Raw genomic sequence first — 27,656 nt, 5'->3', positions numbered from 1 at the left:
GAGCAGGGACAGGCCGGGCTGGGCTGGCGACGCACCCCGTAGGCTTTGTGCGTGGAGCAGGGACAGGCCGGGCTGGGCTGACGACGCACACCGTAGGTTTGGTGCGTGGAGCAGGAACAGGCCGGAATGGGCTGGCGACGCACACCATAGGCTTTGTGCGTGGAGCAGGAACAGGCCGGGCTGGGCTGGCGACGCACACCGTAGGCTTTGTGCGTGGAGCAGGAACAGGCCGGGCTGGGCTGGCGACGCACACCCTAGGCTTGGTGTGAGGGGCAGGAACATGCCGGGCTGGGCTGGCGGCGTGCACCTTACACTTAGTGCGGGAAACAGGAACGGGCCGGACCTGACTGGTGACGCACACCACTTGCTTGGTGTGAGGAGCGGGACTGGGTTTCGTCATAACCCCCCGCTCCCTCAGCTGTCTACCGAGGTCCTCTCGCCGTGCCTCCCTTCTCACTCTTTCCCTTATCGCCTCCAAATGCTCCATCCTCTGCAACACTACCTCCTGCTCCCTCGTCGTCCCTGCCGTGTGCCCCCCCCTAAAAAATTTTTGGGGTTGCCTCTCGCCTGTCCGACGTTGCCCCTGCTGACGCTGCTGCTCCTCTCTCCGTCGCCTCTCCACCGTCTCACTCCATGGCCGGCGATCCATCCCGGCCAGGATCTCCTCCCAGGTCCAGGACCCCTGCCCGTTCAGGATCTGCTCCCACGTCCAGGCTGCCTGCTCCTGGACACGCTGCTTGGTCTTGGTATGGTGGGTTTTTCTGTCACGATCGTCTTGACGAGAAGGAGTAGACCAAGGCGCAGCGTGTGAAATGAACATGACTTTAATAGTTAAAGCACAAACTACAAAACAAAACACGATCGAGAAGTCCACAGTAACACTGACTGAACACGGAACAAAAACCCACAACCACAAGGTGAAAACACACAGTTTAAATATGGCTCCCAATCAGAGCTAACGAGCCAACAGCTGACACTCGTTACCTCTGATTGGGAGTCACTCAATACAAACAAGGAAAAACAACCACATGACAACCCAACCAAACAGAACACAACGAAATGAACACACCCTGGCTCAACATACAAAGTCCCGGAGCCAGAGCGTGACAGGTGGACTACAATCAAGTTGTAGAAACATCTCAAGGAGGATCAATGGAAACAGGATGCACCTGAGCTCAATTTCGAGACTCATAGCAAAATGTGGAAAAGGTCAAGGGATCTGAATACTTTCCGAATGCACTGTACAACACAAAATCCATGTGTACGTGTGTTTATAGTGCGTATGTTATCGTGTGTTTGCATGCATGTGTCTGTGCCTATGTTTGTGTTGCTTCACAGTACCCGCTCTTCCATAAGGTGTATTTTTGTAACGATCCCGGCAGTCTGAGTCGGGTCCTGTCTGTGGACTAGTTTTTCTGCTCGTGATCTCCAGTTTCCCGAGGGTTCTGGAACGCTCCGGGGAGCTCTCTTGATTTCCGCACCTGCATCCCATCAGCAATCTGCACACCTGGTCCTGATCATCACCCTTCTTAGGCTCTGGCCTAACATCCATTCCCTGCCGGATCGTTAGCCATGAACAGTATGTTTGTCAGCGTATCAGCCTCTAAGCTACTAGTGTTAGTCTTGTTGTTTTGCACCTTGTTGGCTTGCCGTGTACTTACCTCCGTTTGTTTCTATCTGCAGTCTCTCACCCGGAACCTTCTCCCCACCTCTGCCTGATGGTCGGCGGCTGCCGAGCCATTACCGGACCAACCACTGCACCCTCAACAACCCATCCACGCCACCCGCTCTGTTCCCTGGATTATTCAGCCTCACTCGGGAATCTGTTAAATAAACACTCACCTTTGTCTCAACGTACCTTGTCCTGGTCTGCTTCTGGGTTCTGGCTTAGTAAACCGTGACAATTTTTATCTGTTTTTTTAAATCTAATGTTACTGCTTGCATGAGTTACTTGATGTGGAATAGAGTTCCATGTAGTCATGGCTCTATGTAGTACTGTGCGCCTCCCATAGTCTGTTCTGGACTTGGGGACTGTGAAGCGACCTCTGTTGGCATGTCTTGTGTGGTATGCATGGGTGTCTGAGCTGTGTGCCAGTAGTTCAAACAGACAGCTCGGTCCATTCAACATGTCAATACCTCTCACAAATACAAGTAGTGGTGAAGTCAATCTCTCCTCCACTTTGAGCCATGAGAGATTGACATGCATATTATTAATGTTAGCTCTTTTTGTACATCTAAGGGCTAGCCGTGCTGCAATGTTCTGAGCCAATTGCAATTTTCCTAAGTCCCTCTTTGTGGCACCTGACTACACGACTGAACAGTAGTTCAGGTGCGACAAAACTAGGGCCTGTGGGACCTGCCTTGTTGATAGTGCTGATAAGAAGGCAGAGAAGCGCTTTATTATGGACAGACTTAGCTACTGTTGTATCAATATGTTTTGACCATGACAGTTTACAATCCAGGGTTACTCCAAGCAGTTTAGTCACCTCAACTTGCTCAATTTCCACATTATTCATTACATGATTTAGCTGAGGTTTAGAGTTTAGTGAATGATTTGTCCCAAAAACAATGCTTTTAGTTTTTGAAATATTTAGGACTAACTTATTCCTTGCCACCCATTCTGAAACTAACTGCAGCTCTTTGTTAAGTGTTGCAGTCATTTCAGTCGCTGTAGTAGCTGACGTGTATATTGTTGAGTCATTCGCATACATAGCCACACTGGCTTTACTCAAAGCCAGTGGCATGTCGTTAGTGAAGATTGAAATAAAGTAAGGGGCCTACACAGCTGCCCTGGGGAATTCCTGATTCTACCTGGATTATGTTGGATAGGCTTCCATTAAAGAACATCCTCTGTGTTCTGTTAGACAGGTAACAATATAGCAGGGGGTGTAAAGCCATAACACATACACTACCGTTCAAAAGTTTGGGGTCACTTAGAAATGTCCTTGTTTTCCATGAAAACATACATGAAATGAGTTTGAATAGGAAATATAGCAAAACCCATAGGAAATGTAGTCATTGACAAGGTTAGAAATAATGATTTTTAATTGAAATAATAAATGTGGCCTTCAAACTTTGCTTTCGTCAAAGAATCCTCCATTTGCAGCAATTACAGCCTTGCAGACCTTTGGCATTCTAGTTGTCAATTTCTTGAGGTAATCTGAAGAGATTTCACCCCATGCTTCCTGAAGCACCTCCCACAAGTTGGATTGGCTTTATGGGCACTTCTTACGTACCATACGGTCAAGCTGCTCCCATAACAGCTCAATAGGGTTGAGATCCGGTGACTGTGCTGGCCCCTCCATTATAGACAGAATACCAGCTGACTGCTTCTTCCCTAAATAGTTATTGCATAGTTTGGAGCTATGCTTTGGGTCATTGTCCTGTTGTAGTAGGAAATTGGCTCAAATCAAGCGCTGTCCACAGGGTATGGCATGGCGTTGCAAAATGGGTGATAGCCTTCCTTTTTCAAGATCCCTTTTACCCTGTACAAATCTCCCACTTTACCACCACCAAAGCACCCCCAGACCATCACATTGCCTCCACCATGCTTGACAGATGGCATCAAGCACTCCTCCAGCATCTTTTAATTTGGTCTGCATCTCACAAATGTTCTTCTATGTAATCCGAACACATCAAACTTCTATTCATCTGTCCATAACACTTTTTTCCAATCTTCCTCTGTCCAGTGTCTGTGTTCTTTTGCCTATCTTAATCTTTTCTTTTTATTGGCCAGTTTGAGATATGGCTTTTTCTTTGCAACTCTGTCTAGAAGGTCAGCATCCCAGAGTCGCCTCTTCACTGTTGACGTTGAGACTGGTGTTTTGCGGGTACTATTTAATGAAGCTGCCAGTTGATGACCTGTGAGGCATCTGTTTCTCAAACTAGACACTCTAATGTATTTGTCCTCTTGCTCAGTTGTGCACCGGGGCCTCCCACTCCTCTTTCTATTCTGGTTAGAGCCAGTTTGCGCTGTTCTGTGAAGGGAGTAGTACACAGCATTGTACGAGATCTTCAGTTTCTTGGCAATTTCTCGCATGGAATAGCCTTCATTTCTCAGAACAAGAATAGACTGACGAGTTTCAGAAGAAAGTTATTTGTTTCTGGCCATTTTGAGCCTGTAATCGAACCCACAATTGCTGATGCTCCAGATACTCAACTAGTCTCAAGAAGGCCAGTTTTATTGCTTCTTTAATCAGCTTAACAGTTTTCAGCTCTGCTAACATAATTGCAAAAGGGGTTTTCTAATGATCAATTAGCCTTTTAAAATGATAAACTTGGATTAGCAAACATAATGTGCCATTGGAACACAGGACTGATGGTTGCTGATAATGGGCCTCTTTGCACCTATGTAGATATTCCACTAAAAATCTGCTGTTTCCAGCTACAATAGCCATTTACAACATTAACAATGTCTACACTGTATTTCTGATCAATTTGAGGTTATTTTAATGGACAAAAAAATTGCTTTTCTTTCGAAAACAAGGAAAAGTGACCCCAAACTTTTGAATGGTAGTGTATGTTTTTGGAGCAGCAGACTATGATCGATAATGCCAAAAGCCACACTGAAGTCTAACAAAACAGCCCCACAATCTTTTAATCATCAATTTCTCTCAGCTAATCATCAGTCAGTTGTGTATGAATGAAATATATATATTTTTTGAATGAATGACATTTTATTTTCGTGTCAAATTGCCAATTGGCAACCCATCCCTTCAAACATTACAATAATTAACTTTGGTAATTCAGTGACAATTCTTCTTCCAGGGTTCTCTGCAGTGCGCATCGCATAAAGAGGGAAAAAATTAAAGGTAAAAATCAACACATAATAGTAAATAAGGTTATCCAAACAATAATTATATCCCTAGAGCAGTAAAATAATATACATACATACACTACCGGTCAAAAGTTTTAGAACACCTACTCATTCAATGGTTTTTCTTTATTTTTACTATTTTCTACATCATATAATACTAGTGAAGACATCAAATCTATGAAATAACACATATGGAATCATGTAGTAACCAAAAAAGTGTTAAACAAATAAAAATATATTTGAGATTTGAGATTCTTCAAATAGCCACCCTTTGCCTTGATGACAGCTTTGCAAACTCTTGGCATTCTCTCAACCAGCTTCACCTGGAATGCTTTTCCAACAGTCTTGGAGGAGTTCCCACATATGCTGAGCACTAGTTGGCTGCTTTTCCTTCATTCTGCGGTCCGACTATCCCAAACAATCTCAAATTGGTTGAGATCGGGGGATTGTGGAGGCCAGGTCATCTGATGCAGCACTCCATCACTCTCCTTCTTGGTAAAATAGCCCTTACACAGCCTGGAGGTGTGTTGGGTCATTGTCCTGTTGAAAAACAAATGATAGTCCCACTAAGCCCAAACCAGATGGGATGGCATATCGCTGCAGAATGCTGTGGTAGCCATGCTGGTTAAGTGTGCCTTGAATTCCTCCTCCATGCTTTACGGTGGGAACTACACATGCAGAGATCATCCGTTCACCCACACCGCGTCTCACAAAGACACGGCGGTTGGAACCAAAAATCTCCGATTTGGACTCCAGACCAAAGGACAAATTTCCACCCGTCTAATGTCAATTTATTGTGTTTCTTGGCCCAAGCAAGTCTCTTCTAATTGATGTCCTTTAGTAGTGGTTTCTTTGCAGCAATTCGACCATGAAGGCCTGATTCACACAGTCTCCTCTGAACAGTTGATGTTGAGATGTGTCTGTTACTTGAACTCTGTGAAGCATTTATTTGGGCTGCAATTTCTGAGGCTGGTAACTCTAATGAACTTATCTTCTGCAGCAGAGGTAACTCTGGGTCTTCCATTCCTGTGGCGGTTCTCATGAGAGACAGTTTCATCATAGCGCTTGATGGTTTTTGCGACTGCACTTGAAGAAACGTTAAAAGTTTTTGAAATGTTCCGTATTGACTGACATTCATGTCTGATGGACTGTCGTTTCTCTTTGCTTATTTGAGCTGTTCTTGCCATAATATGGACTTGGTCTTTTACCAAATAGGGCTATCTTCTGTTTGACCCCCTACCTTTTCACAACACAACTGATTGGCTCAAATGCATTAAGAAGGAAAGATATTCCACAAATTAACTTTTTTGGTTACTATAAAATTCCAATTGTGTTATTTCGTAGTTTTTATGTCTTCACTATTATTCTACAATGTAGAAAATAGTATAAAATAAAGAAAAACCCTTGAATGAGTAGGTGTTCTAAAACGTTTGACAGGTAGTTTATATACAGTTGAAGTCGGAAGTTTACATACACTTGGAGTCATTAAAACTAATTTTTCAACCACTCCACAAATGTATTCTTAACAAACTATAGTTTTGACAAGTCGGTTAGGACATCTACTTTGTGCATGACACAAGTAATTTTTCCAACAATTGTTTACAGACAGATTATTTCACTTATAATTCACTGTATCACAAGTTTACATACACTAAGTTGACTGTGCCTTTAAACAGCTTGGAAAATTCCAGAAAAGGATGTCATGGCTTTAGAAGCTTCTGATAGGCTAATTGACATAATTTGAGTCAATTGGAGGTGTATCTGTGGATGTATTTCAAGGCCTACCAAACTCAGTGCCTCTTTGCTTGACATAATGGGAAAATCTAAAGAAATCAGCAAAGACCTAAGAAAATGAATTGTAGACCTCCACAAGTCTGGTTCATCCTTGGGAGCAATTTCTAAACACCTGAAGGTACCACGTTAATCTGTACAAACAATAGTACGCAAGTATAAACACCATGGGACCACGCAGCCGTCATACCGCTCAGGAAGGAGATGCGTTCTGTCTCCTAGAGATGAACGTGCAAATCAATCCCAGAACAACAGCAAAGGACCTTGTGAAGATGTTGGAGGAATTAGGTACAAAAGTATTTATATCCACAGTAAAACAAGTCCTATATCGACATAACCTGAAAGGCCGCTCAGCAAGGAAGAAGCCACTGCTCCAAAACCGCCATAAAAAAACCAGACTACGGTTTGCAACTGCACATGGGGACAAAAATCATACTTTTTGGAGAAATGTCCTCTGGTCTGATGAAATAAATATAGAACTGTTTGGCCATAATGACCATCGTTATGTTTGGAGGAGTGCACTTCACAAAATAGATGGCGGAAGGAAAATTATGTGGTATATTGAAGCAACATCTCAAGACATCAGTCAGGAAGTTAAAGCTTGGTCGCAAATGGTCTTCCAAATGGACAATGACCCCAAGCATACTTTCAAAGTTGTGGCAAAATGGCTTAAGGACAACAAAGTCAAGGTATTGTAGTAGCCATCACAAAGCCCTGACCTCAATCCTATAGAAAATGTGTGGGCAGAACTGAAAAATCGTGTGTGAGCAAGGAGGCCTACAAACCTGACTCAGTTACACCAGCTCTGTCAGGAGGAATGGGCCAAAATTCACCCAACTTATTGTGGGAAGCTTGTGGAAGGCTACCCGAAGCGTTTGACCCAAGTTAAACAATTTAAAGGCAATGCTACCAAATACTAATTGAGTGTATGTAAACTTCTGACCCACTGGGAATGTGATGAAATAAATAAAAGCTGAAATAAATCATTCTCTCTACTATTATTCTAACATTTCACATTCTTAAAATAAAGTGGTGATCCTAACTGACCTAAGACAGGGACTTTTTACTAGGATTAAATGTCAGGAATTGTGAAAAACTGAGTTTAAATGTATTTGGCTAAGGTGTATGTAAACTTCCGACTTCAACTGTATATGCATACATACATACATACTGTATATATACACATACATACATACATACATACATACATACATACATACATACAGTGGGGAGAACAAGTATTTGATACACTGCCGATTTTGCAGGTTTTCCTACTTACAAAGCATGTAGAGGTCTGTAATTTTTATTATAGGTACACTTCAACTGTGAGAGACGGAATCCATAAAATTACATTGTATGATTTTAAAGTAATTAATTTGCATTTTATTGCATGACATAAGTATTTGATACATCAGAAAAGCAGAACTTAATATTTGGTACAGAAACCTTTGTTTGCAATTACAGAGATCATACGTTTCCTGTAGGTCTTGACCAGGTTTGCACACACTGCAGCAGGGATTTTTGCCCACTCCTCCATACAGACCTTCTCCAGATCCTTCAGGTTTCAGGGCTGTCGCTGGGCAAAACGGACTTTCAGCTCCCTCCAAAGATTTTCTATTGGGTTCAGGTCTGGAGACTGGCTAGGCCACTCCAGGACCTTGAGATGCTTCTTACGGAGCCACTCCTTAATTGCCCTGGCTGTGGGTTTCGGGTCGTTGTCATGCTGGAAGACCCACCCACGACCCATCTTCAATGCTCTTACTGAGGGAAGGAGGTTGTTGGTCAAGATCTCGCGATACATGGCCCCATCCATCCTCCCCTCAATACGGTGCAGTCGTCCTGTCCCCTTTGCAGAAAAGCATCCCCAAAGAAAAATGTTTCCACCTCCATGCTTCACGGTTGGGATGGTGTTCTTGGGGTTGTACTCATCCTTCTTCTTCCTCCAAACACGGCGAGTGGAGTTTAGACCAAAAAGCTCTATTTTTGTCTCATCAGACCACATGACCTTCTCCCATTCCTCCTCTGAATCATCCAGATGGTCATTGGCAAACTTCAGACGGGCCTGGACATGCGCTGGCTTGAGCAGGGGGACCTTGCGTGCACTGCAGGATTTTAATCCATGACGGCGTAGTGTGTTACTAATGGTTTTCTTTGAGACTGTGGTCCCAGCTCTCTTCAGGTCATTGACCAGGTCCTGCCGTGTAGTTCTGGGCTGATCCCTCACCTTCCTCATGATCATTGATGCCCCACGAGGTGAGATCTTGCATGGAGCCCTAGACCAAGGGTGATTGACCGTCATCTTGAACTTCTTCCATTTTCTAATAATTGCGCCAACAGTTTTTGCCTTCTCACCAAGCTGCTTGCCTATTGTCCTGTAGCCCATCCCAGCCTTGTGCAGGTCTACAATTGTATCCCTGATGTCCTTACACAGCTCTCTGGTCTTGGCCATTGTGGAGAGGTTGGAGTCTGTTTGATTGAGTGTGTGGACAGGTGTCTTTTATACAGGTAACGAGTTCAAACAGGTGCAGTTAATACAGGTAATGAGTGGAGAACAGGAGGGCTTCTTAAAGAAAAACTAACAGGTCTGTGAGAGCCAGAAGTCTTACTGGTTGGTAGGTGATCAAATACTTATGTCATGCAAAATGCAAATTAATTACTTAAAAATCATACAATGTGATTTTCTGGATTTTTGTTTTAGATTCTGTCTCTCACAGTTGAAGTGTACCTATGGTAAAAATTACAGACCTCTACATGCTTTGTAAGTAGGAAAACCTGCAAAATCGGCAGTGTATCAAATACTTGTTCTCCCCACTGTACATACATACATACATACTCACATCCATAACATATACAGATAAATAAATACAGAAAAAATAAACATCTGAACCCAGTCTGGCACAAAGAGAAGATTCATGTGGGAGACAAGCCTATACACAATCTATATACACATGTACGATTTACCACATAGAAGCGAAATATCTTTATAATTTAATTATAGGTAGCCCTTTTTCTTTTATTCCAGGCTTTATCTAAATATTCTGCAAACGGAAATACACAATGGACAAAGAAACATTTCAGTTTCTCCTCATCGCTCAGCCACATAATCCCAGGGTATATCTGTTGTGCTTTCTGGAATAAGAGTAAACTTATATTGTGGTAGAAAGGGCAGTAGAGGATAAAATGAGTTTCATTCTCTATTTCTTCGAGGTCACAATAGTTACATAGTCTTTCCTCTTCCATTTCACCACAATACCGACCTGTTTCAATACGCAGAGGCAATATCCCTGATCTTACCTGTGCACATAGCAATCCCTTGCTTTTAGGTAGGTTATACATAATATATCTCTCACACACAAATTCACCCTTAATCAAACAAAAGGTTCTCAATTTGGGTTTATGATCCTCCACACATTTTTTTTCATATTGCATAAACAGTTTTTTTTAATAATATCTATGTCTCCCTTACTTTGGTTTTCATACAGATGTTCACAGTCAGACTGCTGAAAAAGGTCAGACATTTCAGTTGCCCAGGCTCCCCCTATGGATAGATCCCATTGAAAAACTTTACTAGCTATTCTGGCAGTTGGCATATTCAACAGTCTATTCCAAAGTCTCACCATACACGCCTTCCATCTCACCTCACAGGGTTCCCAGCCCATATCCCCAGTTATTTCAAGTATATGTGCCTAAAAAGTAACATACTGTTCTGTTATGGTCGTTTTTGTGATACCTCTTAGCACCCTACGTTCCTGCTGAATAGACCAGAACAGGACACACGCATGTCTGACACAGTTTGGAATACGTAGCATAAACAATATCTTTGAGTGTTTCTGTTTTTCCTATACAGTAATTCCCGAAGAGCTCTACTTGCTGAGTTGGCCAGGGCAGATGTTCCGTATAGAAAGGTAATATGTTCATCAATACAAAGACCCAAATAATTATAATTGCTAGTAAACTCAAGAATGTGCTTGTTGAATGTCCTTCCCTATAAGCGTGCTGAGTCTGATGTCAATTTGTTTACTGTAAAATAGCATTGTATGGTCAAACACCATTTTTTCAAAAGTTTACTAAGGGTTGGTAACAGGCTGATTGGTTGGCTATTTGAGCCAGAAAAGGGGGCTTTACTATTCTTAGGTAGCGGAATGACTTTTGCTTCCCTCCAGGCCTGAGGGCACACACTTTCTAGTAGGCTTAGATTGAAGATATGGCAAATAGGAGTGACCATATCGTCCGCTATTATCCTCAGTAATTTTCCATCCAAGTTGTCAGACTCCGGTGGCTTGTCATTGTTGATAGACAACAATAATTGCAACAATAGATGAAAACCAGTTGTTATAATTCTCAATATTAACTGGTTAGGTAGCATTTCAATTACTCTCTTGGCAAGCAGCAACAGATTATACCGTTATTACATTTTTCATACATTGGAAATGTAACCATTTCAGTTAAACTGCATTTTAATAAAAGTACATTGCATTTATTCATCATTTCAACATGTATTCATCCCCATGTCCAGCTGTTTGCACACCAGAATTGCAGAGACATCCTTTTTATCATCATTTCCTCATATATATTGTTATTGCTCTCAGATAATGGCAAATAACGTCCTTTATAACCCCACATTCAAACAGCTGGTATCCTGACTCAGAGTGAGAATGGCAATTATCTGTAGCTCCCTGTCTCTAGACCGCCCCTTTGTGGTCATCTGATGAAATGCCTAACAAAGAACCTGCTCTAGGCACATTTACATGTTTATTAGCTCCTTCTCAATAAATTCTCACATTCACTGATTACAGAAATCTCATTTCTGATATTGTCCTGTGAGGAACATAAAACAAATCAAAGTTCAAAGTTGTGTATCTACCAAGCAGGTTTGGGATGTCTTCTACATCAAATCCAACTGAAATGCAGAGATCATCAGATCTTTCCATATCTAAATGGGATCCTCTCATTCACTAGCCCAGTTAATGACCAGACCCCATTATGTAAATCTGAGTACGGCCACTAATAGTGAGAAGTTGCTCACACAAACACGAGCACTGTCTCATTGCATAGATGGTGCTAATTGGACACTCCTTTGGTATAATTGCAGTGACTGAGGCCGTGCCCTCAGCTAACCTCTCCTTTAAGTATTGTTTTGCATCACATAAACAGTACAGGGAGCAATTAAGATGCGGCTCGTAAGCATCACTTGGGGGACCAATCAGCAAAACCATGAGAGAGAAGAGCTGAAGAGGGGAGGGACAGAGGTATGATATGGTACCCAGAGAAACACACAACCACAGCCCAGGAGCCTGTCAAACAGGGAGATATTACACATTTCTATGCAACAATGTGTAGCTAGTTTAGAAACGTTACTAAAGTGTACAGTCCCCATAAGGGTTAAGTTACAGTAAGAATAAACTTATTTCTTTTGTTAGAAAAAAAGTTGTATTTTACAGGTTTGATTGTGTTTATTTGAGGGACAGACTGCCTTGTGTACAATATCTTGCCATACACTGCTCAGTACAATGGAGCAACTTTTATAGGATCCCCTTTCTCCATCTACTGTGCCCAATCCAGTATGTACTGTACTTGCTTGCACAGTCGAAAAGAGCATGAGTTTAGTGTACTAATATCTTGAACTCCTGTATGAATCCTTTTCAACTACTTGGCACTGATAAACCAAATACCTCTGACGAGGCCAATGGTTTGAATACTTGTTTATAAGAGTCACACACAGAGTCAAGCGAGTGAAGGGTTTCTGTATGAAAAAACAGATTTGCACCATGTAGAAGGGATATGATCAGCATAAAAAGGATATGCAACAAAGTGTGTATTACTATAAAGAAAATTAACATAGATGTAATATAAAAGCACAATTGTGTCTAAATAAATATGGCCCATTTATTGGAAGAGTACTGTATGAAATTTAACTTAACAAAATAATCTCCAATCTGACATAATGGTAAACCAGTGAGGTAATCACCCTGACCTAATCTCTCTATGCTATTCTCCCTGTGGAGATTATTCACAGTAGGTGCCTATTCCCAAGAGTGATCCAAAAGTGGAACAAAGAAAGTATCTCCGTCTCTGTGTGATCCAAGGGTGGAACAAAGAAAGTATCTCCTTCTCTCTACCACAGACTTTGCCCACCCTCTATGACTAAGTTATGCCCTGTCATGTAGTCGGAGGCGTCAGATGCCAAGTAGACCACTGCAGCTTGCAGGTCTGTCACTAGAGCCAGTCGTCCAGCAGGGATATCTGACAGCCAGCGCTGCACCAGAGGCCTCAGACTCTCTGAGTGAATGAGAGGGGTGTCAACAAACCCCCTGAAATGAGAGAGGGAGAGACAAAGATGGAGGGAGAAAAAAATCAACAAGAGGAATCAGAGACATCAGACTTCAGAGCCAGGAGTGACAGCAGCATGGTGTTTCAGAGCCACCACTCTGGTGACAAAAATAAACCCAATTATCCTCAGAGAAAGGGCACGGCGCAGCATCTCTGATGGTATTTACAGTGAGACTTGTGGCGTTTAATGACTGGCACGTCGATGGAAGCGCCACCGGGTACGACGGGACCCTGGGTGTAATTTGCCTTCAGGAGCCTGTAGATAAGCACTTTCTCTGCGTCTCGCTCACAATCTCACTTTGATTCCTGCCTGATATGTGCTTGAGCTGGTTTGATTCTCAGGCAGTGTGCTTAAGTGGCATTTAAAGGAAACAGGTGTGTTGGTACTGTAGGCATTTCCTCCTCTGATTTCCTCCTCTGAGACATAGGTACTTTCAAGTCTAGACGGTGCCTCTTCCAGTGTAATGTCAGTATTAGTCTATCATGACCAATTATGTTTTCTCCACCTAATGAAATATATAATTTGGATAAACATGTCAACACAGCTGTGTCTAATGAGAGACGACTTCAGGCTTTTCACACAATCAATATGACAGTAGCTAAAAGCTTCACGGTCGACTCATCTTTAGCCCAGACCCAACATGTTAGGTCTACAGTATTCCTGGCTGTGCCTTGATACAAATTCCAACATTTGGATAAATTAGCGGCTCCAAGGAGCATGTGACACCTTGGTTAACATATTCCACCTCAATTATATTTCTCTTCAGCGCCCTGTTATCTGGAACCTTTCCTGGCAATCAGAGGTGCTGTTTTCCCTCAACCAATTTTGTAGATAATGCAGCTTATCACCGGTGCGGCTAAAGTTGCCAATGAAATCAGGCTGCAGTCAACCTCGCACTCGCTAATTGTGTCCCTTTTTTATGCATATTTACCGACTGTCACTTCAAAGAAATCAGCGGCCCATTGAGACAGCCAGTTAGCAGAGGGAAAGAATTGCTTCTTTGCAAATTAAAATTAGCAAACAAGCTGGCGATAAATAAAGCAAAGCGGTGACTGGCGCATGAGCGGGCGCTTTGTTCTAGTGCTGTGACGGGGCCCGCACGCCGAGCCAAGCCACCGGACGGATGTGCTCAGGGATGGCTGTGGCTAAGGGATGCTCCACTTAACACAGGCAGAGCTCTTTCTCAGTTCTCGTCTTCCCGCCGCACGGCTTCACAGACAAACAGATACAAACAACGAGCTATTGTTGTGGAGACACTTGTAGTGATGATGGTAATTTGATTCCCTAATTGAATATAACAATTAGAGCAAGTGTTTGGTTGATTCATCCCTCAAGACGTCATCCAATTAAGCTTGAGCACATTGTTTGAGGACTTAAATTGGTGCCTCATTCTCAAATGGAGCTATTCCAATGGAGAAAAACACTCAATCACTCCTCATCACTATAGTGATGTAATATACTACACTTGGCAGCTCAATAAAAAACAATACATGGACTTTTTGTATGTTTACATTCTTAATCCAAGTTAGGATTGAAATCTTCTCCTTTTTATCTATGCCTATTTGTGATGTGAAAACTGTTGTGGCATGGGGATACAGTACCTGACACTGATACTATACTGTAGGTCTATTCTGTTTATAACAAACGCGAGAAAAACACTTACGGTGAGATGCAGTTGACTCGGACCCCTCTGTCAATCCACTCTGTACCAAGTGTCTGTGTCAGTTTGAGCACTCCTGCCTTTGAGGTGTTGAAGGCAAGCTGCTTTTGTGGATGGGGCACTGCAGAGGAAAGGCCAGGCAAAAGAACAAAGATACCACTGTCAACCAACTTGAACATATATATGATCTCTGACCATATAAGTTGCACTCAATGTCTAAAAAACAAACCTCACCCCTTTATTAACCATGAAACACACATTCAAATACACACTTTCTCCGAGAGTACCCCTGCATGTAATTCATTTGGAGCATTACTTAATTTCAATCATAACTCAGCTCCCTGCTTTCATACTGGATCCTACATGAAAACACCTCCATTAGCTGCTGGGGACCCCGTGGATGAAGCCATGTCAAATTAATTGCTTGTAATGTCCGGTTCTGCACCATGTTCAGCAACAAAGGCAACACACCATTTGTTTGCCTTGACTATCACAGATGCTGCACACTGCATGGGATGCTGGGACAGCGGCTCGTTTTCCTCTGGTTGATTAATCATCACAAGGAAGCCTCCAAGTTACATACAACTTTAGTAGTTAACCTCGTCGCCCCGTGATCTCACTGCCAAATTGCTTCGGTCGGGACTGAGATGATAAATATAGCACAGCTGCAGAGAGGCAGGGGCCGGTCCTGGGGAGACAGACTGGACTGGAGCTTCTGTCTAGAAAGTAAAATAGCTGATGTGAGGAGAGGATGCTTCCATGATGGAGTGAGGGGGCTGAGGAGGAGGTGCAGGCCCCTGGGTAGGGCCTCAGCCCAGGAGGAGAGGAGGAGCACGTGAGGAGGAGCAGAGCCCAGGGCTTACACCCAGATTGAAGGTGAAAGCTGACTTATCAGGACAGGAAACAGAGCTAAAAAAGCCTAACAGTGCTAATCCTCACTGAAGACCTGATGATACGGCTCCAAAATACCGTTCAAAACAGGCCTTCATCCTTCAAATAAACCTGCATTGATGTTTTCCGTCTTGAAGAGCAGTAATCCTTAGAGAGGTAGAAAGAGAGCACTCTCTAAAACCCTCTTTAACACCCACCCTGCTACTTATTGCCCATTCTAAGTGGGGGGAAAACAAGCCCTTTCATCAGGCAGGCCTACACAGACTCAAGTCCTCAGGACAGAAAGATTGGCTCTTATTAAAGAAAGGATTCATTGTTCTTAAGTGCGTTAACACGCTGGTGGCAACTGCAGGTATATACAGTGGGGAGAACAAGTATTTGATACACTGCCGATTTAGCAGGTTTTCCTATTTACAAAGCATGTAGAGGTCTGTAATTTTTATCATAGGTACACTTCAACTGTGAGAGACGGAATCTAAAACAAAAATCCAGAAAATCACATTGTATGATTTTTAAGTAATTAATTTGCATTTTATTGCATGACATAAGTATTTGATCACCTACCAACCAGTAAGAATTCCGGCTCTCACAGACCTGTTAGTTTTTCTTTAAGAAGCCCTCCTTTTCTCCACTCATTACCTGTATTAACTGCACCTGTTTGAACTCGTTACCTGTATAAAAGACACCTGTCCACACACTCAATCAAACAGACTCCAACCTCTCCACAATGGCCAAGACCAGAGAGCTGTGTAAGGACATCAGGGATAAAATTGTAGACCTGCACAAGGCTGGGATGGGCTACAGGACAATAGGCAAGCAACTTGGTGAGAAGGCAACAACTGTTGGCGCAATTATTAGAAAATGGAAGAAGTTCAAGATGACGGTCAATCACCCTCGGTCTGGGGCTCCATGCAAGATCTCACCTTGTGGGGCATCAATGATCATGAGGAAGGTGAGGGATCAGCCCAGAACTACACGGCAGGACCTGGTCAATGACCTGAAGAGAGCTGGGACCACAGTCTCAAAGAAAACCATTAGTAACACACTACGCCGTCATGGATTAAAATCCTGCAGCGCACGCATGGTCCCCCTGCTCAAGCCAGCGCATGTCCAGGCCCGTCTGAAGTTTTCCAATGACCATCTGGATGATCCAGAGGAGGAATGAGAGAAGGTAATGTGGTCTGATGAGACAAAAATAGAGCTTTTTGGTCTAAACTCCACTCGCCGTGTTTGGAGGAAGAAGAAGGATGAGTACAACCCCAAGAAAACCATCCCAACCGTGAAGCATGGAGGTCGAAACATCATTCTTTGGGGATGCTTTTCTGCAAAGGGGACAGTGCGACTGCACCGTATTGAGGGGAGGATGGATGGGGCCATATATCGCGAGATCTTGGCCAACAACCTCCTTCCCTTAGTAAGAGCATTGAAGATGGGTCGTGGCTGGGTCATCCAGCATGACAACAACCCGAAACACACAGCCAGGGCAACTAAGGAGTGGCTCCGTAAGAAGCATCTCAAGGTCCTGGAGTGGCCTAGCCAGTCTCCAGACCTGAACCCAATAGAACATATTTGGAGGGAGCTGAAAGTCCGTATTGCCCAGCGACAGCCCCGAAACCTGAAGGATCTGGAGAAGGTCTGTATGGAGGAGTGGGCCAAAATCCCTGCTGCAGTGTGTGCAAACCTGGTCAAGACCTACAGGAAACGTATGATCTCTGTAATTGCAAACAAAGGTTTCTGTACCAAATATTAAGTTCTGCTTTTCTGATGTATCAAATACTTATGTCATGCAATAAAATGCAAATTAATTACTTAATTACTTAAAAATCATACAATGTGATTTTCTGGATTTTTGTTTTAGATTCCGTCTCTCACAGTTGAAGTGTACCTATGATAAAAATTACAGATCTCTACATGCTTTGTAAGTAGGAAAACCTGCAAAATCGGCAGTGTATCAAATACTTGTTCTCCCCACTGTATATCTAAATGAGAGTGCCGCTGCTATGACTCCCTCTATTGTTAGCATGTAGAAATACACTATATATACAAAAGTATGTGGACACGCCTTCAAATTAGTGGATTCGGCTATTTCAGCCACACCCGTTGCTGACAGGTGTACAAAATCGAGCCCACAGCCATGCGATCTCCATAGACAGACATTGGCAGTAGAATGACCTCATTGACTTTCAACGTGGCACCGTCATAGGATGCCACCTTTCCAACAAGTCAGTTCGTCAAATGTATGCCTTGCTAGAGCTGCCCTGGTCAACTGTAAGTGCTGTTATTGTGAATTAGCAAAGTGGTAGGCCACACAAGCTCACAGAACAGGACCGCCAAGTGCTGAAGCGCGTAGCGTGTAAAAATCGTCTGTCCTCGGTTGCAACACTCACTACCGAGTTCCAAACTGCCTCTGGAAGCAATGTAAGCACAAGAACTGTTCGTTGGGAGCTTCATGAAATGGGTTCCATGGCCTTACACAAGCCTAAGATCAGTGTCAAGTGTCGGCTGGAGTGGTGTAAATCTCGCTGCCATTGGACTCTGGAGCAGTGGAAACGCGTTCTCTGGAGTGATGAATCATGCTTCACCATCTGGCAGGCCGACGGACGAATCTGGGGTTTGGCGGATGCCAGGAGAACGCTGCCTGCCCGAATGCATAGTGCCAACTGTCAAGTTTGGTGGAGGAGGAATAATGGTCTGGAGCTGTTTTTCATGGTTCGGGCTAGGCCCCTTAGTTCCAGTGAAGGGAAATCTTAACGCTACAGCATACAATGACATTCTATGTGCTTCCAACTTTGTGGCAACAGTTTGGGGAAGGCCCTTTCCTGTTTCAGCATGACAATGCCCCCGTGCACAAAGCGAGGTCCATATAGAAATAGTTTGTTGAGATCGGTGTGGAAGAACTTGACTGGCTTGCACAGAGCCCTGACCTCAACCCCATCGAACACCTTTGGGATGAAATGGAACGCCGACTGCGAGCCAGGCCTAATCGCCCAACATCAGTGCCCGACCTCACTAATGCTCTTGTGGCTGAATGGAAGCAAGTCCCCGCAGCAATGTTCCAACATCTAGAGGAAATCCTTCCCAGAAGAGTGGTGGAGAAGAGTGGTGGCTGTTACAGCAGCAAAGGGGGTACCAACTCCATATTAATGTCCATGATTTTGGAATGAGATGTTCGACGAGCAGGTGTCCACATACTTTTGGTTATGTAGTGTACATTTAATGCTCCTCCTCCTGTGTGTCCTACCATCATTCTCTTGAGATCTACAGGGAGGGGGGAAAAACACATTTTATTCAGCAGATGGACAAAAAGCTGTCATTGTGCATTTTAATTGGACATTCACGGCTGCTTTTTGGTACCCTACTTGGCTAGAACAAGTCCCATCTGATTATGCATTATGACAATATTATAACAGATGTCCAGTCCAATAAAGTAAATTCCTTCAGGACTGCTGGTAATGTGAGTAATTGATCACTTTTTTATGCTGGCCTCTATTTACCAGCATGGTCCTGTTTTACAGATTGCCCCTGTAGTTGGGACTGAGGCCCATATGGCACAGCAGTTTATTGGCGATTTGACTATACTGCTGATGAAGTGCTGCTGTTCCTCTGGAGGAACCTGTAGGAGGATTTCAACTGGGCTGTGAATATCTCAGATTTTACAATGCACTCAGTAAAATCTAAAAGCATCTTCCGCTGCTTAAACATGGCCCTTGGCACAGGCAGGCAGGCAGTCAGGCAGGCAGAGTTGTTGCACAGGAACACCCTTTACATGTTGGACCTCATGTTGCCTTCCTTCCACATCCTCCCCACAGCTCAGGAGACAGATGTTTATTATGATGCAAAACTGCCTTTATGAGCAGCAATCACAACTGTGTGTTTGCAGTGGGAGAATAATGTGGATGGATCAATCACTATAGCATTGGCCTGAATAAACAGTTATATGGTGAAAATTAGCAGTAGTAGCAATTATACTGTTAGACATAGTTTGCATTTGAGAAATGGGTCACCAAGTTTTCTTCCTCTAATGTCACTTTTAGTTCACTAAAAGACACTGACATGGAATTACTATAGAACGTCAAGCCCAGTCAAGTCTGTTTGCAACACTACAGAAACAAACTGTATACAATTATGTTCTGGTGCAAAACAACACTGTGATGTGTAGTACATGTACTTCACAGCCTAGGAGACATCAATGAGGCAACAAAGCTCATCTCATTATTCTTCACTTAACTCACCATTCTTCACTTGGCTCACAATACATGGAGATGAAAGGAAGACAAATGTACAGGATAGATAGAATCATCACTCACCTATTAGACTGGCCATGGATGCTGTGTTAATAATCTTCCCATATCCTTGCTTCAGCATCACATGACCTGCAGCCTGAGGCAAGAATTCAGGGGGAATGGACGCATATTAGGAACATTCTTCACACTTTTAGTATTGACACCCTATTGCTGCATTTCCATTGAAGATTTACCCCAGTGTTTTACCCAAAAGTCTCAGAATCTTCTGTTTCCATCTACGCAGGCCGGCACCCGTGTCTCACTGGGCCATGGCTCCGGCGGTACGGCTCTAACTTGGAGCCAAGGCAAGGCCCTGGGTACTTTTCAGCTGTCATTTACATAACAAGGGCTAACTGTGAACTTTAACACCTTCTCACAAAGCAACAATGTTGAATGATGCAGAGGTTGGGTGATTCTGCACGCCACAAGTCTTTAGTCTTTAGAGCGACAGGTAGGCTAGCGGTTAGAGTGTTGGGCTACCTGTCGCTACCTACCCGAGCCGACAAGATGAAAAATCTGTCGATGTGCCCTTGAGCAAGTAAATTAACCCTAATTTACTCCAGCTGACCCTGTAAAACAACACATTTCACTGCACCTATCCGTTGTACGTGACAATAAAACAGAACACAATAACACTAAAGCTTACATTAACGGATCACTGGTGTGGGGGTAAGTCTCAATGGAAAAGCGCCATTATATCAAATCAAATCAAATTGTATTTGTCACATGCGTCGAATACAACAGGTGTAGAACTTACAGTGAAATGCTTAGCCCTTAGCCAACAATACAGTTTTAAGAAAAATAAGTGTTAAGTGAAAAATAGATAAGTAAAAAGAAAAAAAGAAGAAAAAAACAAAAAAAACAAATAACAAATAATTAAAGAGCATTAGTGTACACTTTTCATTATTATTCATACTTACTCAAAGACCCTAACTCAAACTCTCCTATATATTCCATGTGTAACTTACATAGGGCGGCGCACAATTGGCCCAGCATCGTCCGGGTTTGGCCGGTGTAGGCCGTCATTGTAAATAAGAATTTGTTCTTAACTGACTTGCCTAGTTAAATAAAGGTAAAATAAAAAAATAAAAAAACAGGCCAAACATTCCCCCCAAGACAGTTAGACCTGTAAGCTGAACTGAAATGTAAACTACTGTACATGTTTCACATTTTCCAACAGGCCTTTGCCACAGTTACAGTATGACCCTCTGAGTGATGGACTAGATCACACAGGCCTACACTAGTATACAGTAGAGGAGTTACATACACTGACAGCACATGGAAGTCCCCCTCAAATTGACATCAAAGGTTTGGTCCCACTCTTCCAGAATGGTGTCTTCACTGGCTGAGTTCATGTTGATCTCTGCATTGTTGCATGCTATTTGGATCTCTCCCCATTTGGACACAATGCTGTCAATCATCCTCTCAACATCCGCGGATACAATTTATCCCTGTATTAAAAAGGAGTGGCTGTTTAAAATGTGACAATAGTCAACATGTCTAGACTAAGGATTAACATGGGCAACCGGGATCCCGGGACTGTCCCGGAAACAATCTTCACATTTCCCGAAAAAAAATATGACAAGACACAGGAAATTACAACATTTTCCCCAAATGTAGCACTAATGCAATTCCACAAAATGCACAACATGCGCAGCAGTAAATTAGCCAAAAATGAAATAGCACATTATCCAAACAGGTTGTCGCATGGAGGCCTTTAGCCTAGTGTATTTACTTCACACAAAGTCACCATAAATTCAAAGCACACGCATAATTGACAGTGCCAGACTGCACACGCGACATGAATACAGTTAACAAACCCTACAGGAAACCCCTACAGTATAGCCTATAAAATAACATGTCTCTTTGAGATGTCATTGCGACTCTTCAGACAGTCGCAAATTTGACAGGCCTATGCACAATTCACTACATAGGCATCTCTGTCACAGACATAAAGTATGTTAAGAAGTCATAGGCATGAGGGAAAATTCTATCATCTTCTCCTGTCCTAGAGCCTAGGCTATTTTTCTATCCAGTCCCAATCCCACTGAAACCCAAAATTCTGACTCCTGTCTCGCATGAAAATTCATAACTTTATTATGTAATCGATAGGTAGCATTAACAAAACACGTCTCTCGCCTATGCATGTCAAAATCCTGCTATAACATGTCCCCCGCTTCTCTGCCCTATCCCGTACTTGCTGCCCATATGTGAGCTTCGGTAGAGAATGTGTGATCAACAAACTGTATGAGAGTAGATACGGATATTATTAAAACAGAGTTGGTCCCCGTTAAGATACCTTGATATTTAAACTATTCCCACTTTTCATCTCCCCGTTATTCATGAGCTGATCTGCTATCTGTATAATCATCAACTAGATTTTGCCAAATATAGGAGATATTCTGTCATTAGTTGAAGGAGGTTATCTAGCAAGCTTAGCAACTTTGGTCATTTGACTTTAGTTTGACTGCAGTTACAAAGTTTGTATGATTCGACAAAGCTATACTTGTTAGGCCTACTGCTGATAGGTAGCTCTCTCTGCTCTCTCCCTCCCCTCTGTCTGTCCTTGATTGCAGGAGTGAAGTCTGGTGTGCGGGAGTCAGGGTTCCAGCTGCAGCTCATTCACCATAATCACCTCAGCCTTTAAGACCCGGTCAAACTTACCACTCATCGTCAGATCATAGTCAAGACGACCATGTTAGTCTCGCTGCCGACTCAACCTGGTTATTTTGCTCTTTGTGTTTTTGGCCTGTTATATTTACTTTTTCTCCTGTGCCACAGATATTTGGAACCTGACTCCTGCCTCCGCTTCACTCCTGCCACCACCATCCTGCTCTCCATTACCGGACCTCTCTTTTGGACTCACCACGGACACTAGGACATTACGGTACCACACCTGCCCTGATCTGGATCTGTTACCCTCCCCTGTACCTGGACTTGCTCTTCCCATATATTTGGAAACCTGGACTTTGAACATTGTAAATAAACCTGTTAAAACTTCTCTGGCTTGGTGTACTTGTCTGCATTTGGGTTCTTATCCAGTTAAATCATAACAGTATGATCTGACCAACATGAACCCAGCAGACAGTAGCTCGGATACCACCCCAGAGTGCACTCAAATTTGGACTGCCATAGCCAATCAGGGCATTTTACTTGGCCAACATGATACCCTGTTTAAAACGATTGCTGAGGACAGTCAGGTGCTGCTTAATCAGGTTCAATTACTCTCCAATCAAGTATCTGCCCTTACTACCCCTTCAGCCCAGATCAGAGAGCCTTTTGTTCCTGCTCCAGAGCGAACCAGGAGATGGAGACCGCACTTCGCTGTGTCACTGGGTCTAACCCTGGGTCATGGAGCTCCATGCTCCCCTGGGTGGAATATGCTCATAACACCTTGACTAACGCTTCCTCTGGTTTGTCTCCTTTTCTGTGTGCTCTGGGTTATCAACCTCCCCTGTTCCCTTCCCAAGAGAGGGAACTTGCGGTACCCTCGGTGCAGTCCCACATGCGCCGCTGCTTCAAGGTCTGGAGGAAGGCCAGGGTAGCTCTGTCCCGAGCTTCGGCGTACATGCAGAGGCAAGCCAACCGTCACCGGTCCCAGGCTCCCGGTTACTCTCCTGGTCAAGAGGTATGGCTGAAGTCACGGGACCTTCCATTGAAGGTGGAGTCTAAGAAGATGGCGCCTCGTTTTATAGGACCGTTCAAGATACTGTCTATTGTTAACCCCCTGCGCGGTTAAGCTACAGCTTCCTGCCTCCCTACGGGTTCATTCCACCTTTCATGTTTCTCAGATTAAGCCTGTGTCGGTTAGCCCTTTGTGCCCGCCCTCTCGTCCCCCTCCTCCGCCCAAGATCGTGGGTGGGGGTCCGGTCTACACTGTCCGGCGACTTCTGGATGTTCGCCGCCGAGGTCGTGGTTTCCAGTACCTGGTGGATTGGGAGGGTTATGGTCCCGAGGAACGTTCCTGGGTGCCCAGGAGCTTCATTGTGGATCCTGATCTGGTCCGAGAGTTTCATAGGTTACATCCCGATAACCCCGTCGGCCGCCAGGTGGCGTCCGTAGAGGGGGGGGTACTGTTAGGCCTACTGCTGATAGGTAGCTTTCTCTGCTCTCTCCCTCCCCTCTGTCTGTCCTTGATTGCAGGAGTGAAGTCTGGTGTGCGGGAGTCAGGGTTCCAGCTGCAGCTCATTCACCATAATCACCTCAGCCTTTAAGACCCGGTCAAACTTACCACTCATCGTCAGATCATAGTCAAGACGACCATGTTAGTCTCGCTGCCGACTCAACCTGGTTATTTTGCTCTTTGTGTTTTTGGCCTGTTATATTTACTTTTTCTCCTGTGCCACAGATATTTGGAACCTGACTCCTGCCTCCGCTTCACTCCTGCCACCACCATCCTGCTCTCCATTACCGGACCTCTCTTTTGGACTCACCACGGACACTAGGACATTACGGTACCACACCTGCCCTGATCTGGATCTGTTACCCTCCCTGTACCTGGACTTGCTCTTCCCATATATTTGGAAACCTGGACTTTGAACATTGTAAATAAACCTGTTAAAACTTCTCTGGCTTGGTGTACTTGTCTGCATTTGGGTTCTTATCCAGTTAAATCATAACAATACTCGGGGTGCGCTCTGTGCGCCCTGGAGTGCGCTCTGTGTGGAGATAGCTTAATGCTGAAATGCGCTGAATTAATTGAGGAACATGATAATGCTCAAAATTTATGAACGGCCTGTTTCGCAATTCAGTACAATGTCACTGGCGAGCAAAGATAGTTACTTTATCACTACCAATAATATGTTTTATTTTCTCTGAAATCTTTACATAGTGGGGCAGTCAACAAATTGGTGCAGCGCCCCTCTTATTTGGGGAGCACACTGGCATAGTGACCATATCTTGGTTTTAAACACTTTAAATGGGCACTTCTTGTTTTTTCCTGGGACTCTCGGATAAATATGAATTATTCGCGGTATTGAAACTTGGTAGATTTTCGGGAAAATATTCATCTCTAGATTAGACTGATAATATTGAAATCCTTGATATTCTTTTTTGAATTCATATGCAAAACATGGTGCAAATGAACGTTTTTTTGACATATAATATAGCCAGTTGGCCCTGGAATTTTACAATATACAGTATTTCCTCTACTTTCCCTGACAGTAGACCACCATCTGCTGGCAAATACATGGAAGTGTAATATGAAAAGCCAAGATTGTAACATATAATCATAGTGTTGTGTGCTAATGACAAGCCCTTACCTTTCAGTGTGAACTCCTCTGCCACACCCTCAGCCTTGCCTTGGTCCAGGTCCACGACAGCCACCTTGGCTCCAGCCTCTCCCAGAGCATGTGCGAACGCCCTGCCTATACCCTGGCCTGCCCCCGTCACATAGAACACCCTGCCGTCCAGACGCATCCGGCCCAGGATTGTCCTCCCGTTCACAGTACGGAATACCTAATTGTATGTTACCTTGCTCTGAGACACAAGTTGTAAGTGATCAGGGAAAAAGTCTGTATGAGCTGTTAAGTACTGTAAAGTCACCATTTGACTTATGGTAGTAGTAACCACCGTTGCCAATGAACAATGGTAGTGCCTGTGCTAAAAGTAAAATCAGACAAATATTAACTAAATATGGTTCTGAGAATGTGTCTTACACATGCTGGTGCCATGGGTACTCTGCGGATGATGCTGATCCCATCTCTAAGAGGAACAATTACCTTGAAAACCAAACACTTCTTAATTAACACAAGAGACAATACCCTGTAATAATCAGGCACTACAAGCCATGTCTCTCCACAGACCTGCTCCACACAATGATCACTCATGACAAACTGGTTAAAATCCCGAAGCGTCAGTCCGTTTTCATCAGCGGTGTCCTTTAGGTAGACCTTAGCCTTGAACAGAGAGTTATCCACACATATCATACCACTCAGCCTTAGGAGGTTATGGTCCAGGATGAACTTGTAGTAGTTGATGTAGTTGTTCTTGTCTGCGTCGACGAAGGCCATGTCAAACTGCTCGCCTGCTGCAGCCAATTCCTTTAAAAGAGACAATATTATCAGAGCACTGAACCATTCACTGTCAATGAGCTAGATGTACTGATAAAGTGTATTTCCATGTACCCCTGCCAGTCACTCAAATAACAGGGGTAATGGTTATGTTATATAGCATAGGCTACTTATTGCACTCATCATATGTATTACACTTTTAATAGAAATAGTTATGTTACCATAAGTGATTTGGTTTGCATTGTATATCCACATAACTTCATAACCTGGTTATTAAACGAGCAGATCAACATGTGAAATCACTGCAGGCAAATACATCATGCTTTAACTAGTCACCTTCAAGGTATCCATGGCAGAACCAATCTTTACTGTTATCTTCCTGCCATGTGGAGACTTGTCAAATATGGGCTGAGCAAATTCTTTAAGATATGGCTCGAGCTCACAGGCAACCAGTGAACCATCCTCGGGCAGTCCTTTAGCAATTGACAGAGCCCCATAGCCTGTGAACATGCCTATCTCCTCTTGACTTTACTCATGTGGACCAGTGACGCACTCTTTTGGAAGCCAAAACGGAGTTTTGCCCTCCTCTAAAACTTTATCCCAGTTGTGTTCCATCGTTTTCCTACAGATCAGTGAGAGATTAAGTAAGAAATGTGCATGAGAAACCATACAGGTGTACTGTGTTTGTGGGACAGACACAGGAAATACTCACCCATACAGCTCAGCGAGAGGTGCACTTTACTGGCTACTCATTTTCTCCAGGTAGCTGTCTAGACCACACGCTATGTCCAGGGCTTTCTGTAGGTGGACCCTCAGCTCCTCTGGAATGTTGGCAATGCCATCTGCCATCGGGGTGTCAGAGACTGCAGAGAACACAAGGAAAACAAACTGTACACAAGCCCATACTGTATAGGCCTACTGAGTACTGTAGACCATTATACTAATACAAAATTAGAGACAGGGAGGCCAAAAATAAGGTGATGATTAAGGTGAAGGAGTGATTCTAATGAAAGATATGTGTTTTAATATGACAATTCAGACTTCTCTGTGTCATGACAGAACTATACCACTAGGTGGACATAGAGCTCTACCAAAGACTGATGAGACCTGGAAGGAGGACCTATGAATAACCGCAACAGGTGGGGTTATAACTTCTGCGTATTTGTAGCCTATTTAATTGAATTCCAATAAATATTAATGTTTCATTTTATGAAGCAAATATAACCCAATGAGCACCATCCGATGGCCACATCCATGGGCGTTGAAAATATGTTGAAATTTGGTCCGTCCCTGGTCTTGATTTCAAATTGGTTCAGATTTGGTCCGGTCCAGACCGGCCTTGATTTCAACGTCCACAGATGTCTGGTCCGGACTTGACTTGATTTGGCCCAAACATAGACGTTTATGATTGGTTCAGATTTGGTCCGGTCTGGATCTTAAGTTTGCTAAATTTTCCTATTTTAATAATGTAATGGGATATAATGCTTTCTTCATTGACATTTTAAATTTGCCCATAGAAACAATGACCAAAAAAATATGCATTTTCAAGGTCGGTAAAATATGTATTTTTAATGTCCGGGAAATATGTATTTTAAACATCCAGAAAAAACGTATTTTCAACTTTCATCCAGAGACGAAAATGAACCTAATTTCAAAGTCTGAAAAATACATATTTTCAACGTCATTTTGCTAACTGGGAATCGATTATGTGTATACTACCTTCAAGTTTCCTTTCATCTTTCTAGTTGATATTTGACCTCCTGCATCCTACAGACAGCAACTATGTAGCCTAGCCTATCAAGAACTGCAGCTCATTCATTTCATTGACTAGAAAGTAAATCTGGGACGCTCAAATTAGTATGATATGTTACGT

General features: G+C 43.4%; 1 pseudogene; it reads right to left on the bottom strand.

The window, feature by feature from the left end:
- Positions 1–12,661: 12,661 nt before the first annotated feature.
- LOC123492090 lies at positions 12,662–26,632 on the bottom strand (annotated as a pseudogene).
- Between the last annotated feature and the right edge of the window lie 1,024 nt (positions 26,633–27,656).

The sequence above is a fragment of the Coregonus clupeaformis genome, chromosome 12 (genome assembly GCF_020615455.1).
Source record: "Coregonus clupeaformis isolate EN_2021a chromosome 12, ASM2061545v1, whole genome shotgun sequence".
Lineage (NCBI taxonomy): Eukaryota > Metazoa > Chordata > Actinopteri > Salmoniformes > Salmonidae > Coregonus > Coregonus clupeaformis.
The sequence above is the reverse complement of the archived record's forward strand: the minus strand, read 5'-3'. Positions and strand labels throughout refer to the sequence as shown.